The sequence below is a fragment of the Mus pahari genome, chromosome 7, assembly GCF_900095145.1.
Source record: "Mus pahari chromosome 7, PAHARI_EIJ_v1.1, whole genome shotgun sequence".
In the NCBI taxonomy this organism is placed as follows: Eukaryota; Metazoa; Chordata; class Mammalia; order Rodentia; family Muridae; genus Mus; species Mus pahari.
Genome location: NC_034596.1, coordinates 29,015,015 through 29,017,688, shown reverse-complemented (window position 1 = coordinate 29,017,688; position 2,674 = coordinate 29,015,015).

Sequence of the window (2,674 nt, the reverse complement as noted above, 5' to 3'; positions counted from 1 at the left end):
AATAATAATAATAATAATAATAAATCAAGTCACAGAATCTCAGAACGAAAAGTAAAACATGTTCTCCCTTATGTGGTGAATCTGTTCAGTGATATATTTATATATTAAATCAATGTACATGTGGTTATAGCATAATAGGTAGAAAAGAGAATATGAAAAGCTCAATATCAGGGAATGAGGAAGGACTAAATGCAGACAATGAACATGAGTTACAAAAGAGGACATTAAGCTAATTGTTTATCTAGCTGTCACTCCATCATTTTTGGCAGTGGGCTAGGACATAAAAATATAGCCTACAGTGAAAACATAAAACCAGTGTGAAGTTCTACTCTACGGTAGAGTAGAATGGCTACTCTAACTGTGTAGAAGCTCATTGAGCTGTAGTCTGTGGGTCTTGTTGACTTTGAACAGAAGCTCCTTGATGACCTTTCACAAAGGACAGTGCAGGTGACAGATGTTACCATTTACTTGCGAAGGTGAGAAAACAATGTAGGTCAGAGCAGAGAGTACCCACTGGTCTTTAAAATCTTCAAGGTTGTATAATGGCCAAAGCTAGGTGTCCTAGCCATGGGCTTAATGTCCAGGCTTTGGACATTAAGCTATCAAGGAAGGAAGCTGAGGTTTTCTACTTTGTGCTCTGTGGAGGAGAGGCCATGTTCTGAGAACTTACAGTGATTGGCTTCTATTGCCAACGCTGTCCTTCCTTTCATGTGCAGGTAACACACCATGTGGAGCCCACACCATCTCCAGATCCATGCCCGGATCAGAAGTCCAGCTTCATCTTCACACGATTGTTGAATTTCTAGTGATTTCTCTCCCCTTTCCTCACTCTGGGTCTGTTGTATATGTCAGATCCTGAAATGTCAGTTCAGTAAAATAATATCAGTTCAAAAGGATCTAGACCCACTATAGCAAAACAAGCCTCTAGGGGTGACTGGGAAAGATTATCTAGGTTAAGTTAATTGAAGTGGGAAGATCCACCACAAATGGTGGGTAGTGGTACTCCATGGTTTGGGGGTCCCAAATGGAATAAAAAGGAGAAAGAGAACACAACACCAACATTTAGCTGTCTGATTTCTCACTGCAGGTCCAACATGACCTTGACACTCCTTCCACAAGCCTTCCCCACCATGATAGGCTGAACACTGCTGTGCTATAGGCCAATGTGATGGTGTGTATATGCTTGGCCCAGGGAGTGGCGCTGTTCAGAGGTATGGCCTTGTAGGAGTAGGCGTGGCCTTGTTGGACTAGGTATGTCAATGTGGGAGTGAGCTTTAAGACCCTACTTTTTGTTTCCTGGAAGCCAGTATTCTGCTAGCAGCCTTCAGATGAAGATGTAGAACTCTCAGCTCTTCCTGTACCATGCCTGTCTGGGTGCTGCCATGTTTCTGCCCTGATGATAATGGATTGAACCTCTGAACCTGTAAGCCAGCCCCAATTAAATGTTGTTCTTTATAAGAGTTGCCTTGATCATGGTGCCTGTTCACAGCAGTTAAAACTCTAAGAGTGAAATAAACCCTTTCTTTCTTGAGTTGCTTCTTGTTGGGTATTTGTCGCAATATGAAATCCCAGCTCCAGGGCTCCAGGGACCATATTACCTTACTATGCAGTATTCGGCAGCCCTGTGGCCACAATGCCATGCCCGCACTGTAAGCACACCACCAGGTAAGACGTGGGACTCTCTGACACTGGTCCATCTTCTGCATTCTGGAAGCTCTGGGGGAATAAAGAGGCATACTGACCCTCGTGACTTGGCTTCCTTGGTGACATGACATGAATCCTGAGAAGAGACTCTATCTGCATCTGGAAGGAAGGGTCATTGTTCCAACATCAACCACCAGCACTGCTTTCGCTTACATCAGAAACATTGTCCCGACTGGAAGTCCCAGTTCTCACACTTGCCTGGTGGCCAGTCTTTTCCATGAGTGACCTTAATCCTGCCCTTCTTTGAGGAGTTGCAGTGTTGGTGGTGACAGTTTAGGAATGGACACAGTGGTCACTGAATGACACATGCCACTCTCTAGGGAAGACTCTCTGCTTCTCCGTGCTGTGTCATCATCCTGTTTGACTTCTTGCAGGCTAAGTTGTCATTTCCACGGCTTCCTTGTTGAAGAACTGTAAGAACTGCTTAATTTTTTTGATGTATCTTAAGTGTCAAAACCTGTACTTTTTCCATTTGAGCTCATGATGAAGCAATTTGGTCAGCTTATGTGCTTTGACAAGGTATCTAAGGGGTAACCAAACTAAGATGCTTTCTGAAGTTCCCCAGAGAATGTTGCAAGGCTGCTTTTTAGTTTCTGCAGTAATCCCACTGGAAACACAGTGACAGCCTTATGTAGTGTCCTAAAGGCAACAGGCAGATAGATTGCTTAGTTAACACATTGTCAACCTTCATCTGGGAGCACAGGAAGGGTGGTCAGACCAGGAGCTCCACCAAAGGTACCTGGCAAACACTGAACAGTTTATGTGGGGAGGGTGGGTAAGCATTTAGGTAACCAGTCCAGTGGGGTTGATTTGGCTCTGCCAAACCCTGCTGACTTCTCTTTCAGTCTGAAACTCGTCTTCTGCTCCCACCTCCAATGCCCAACCAAGAAGCTCAATAATGCTACTTTCTACAAAGAAACAAGCATGATTATATTCATCCTTTATCTCTCCTCTTCCAAAGATTGCCATA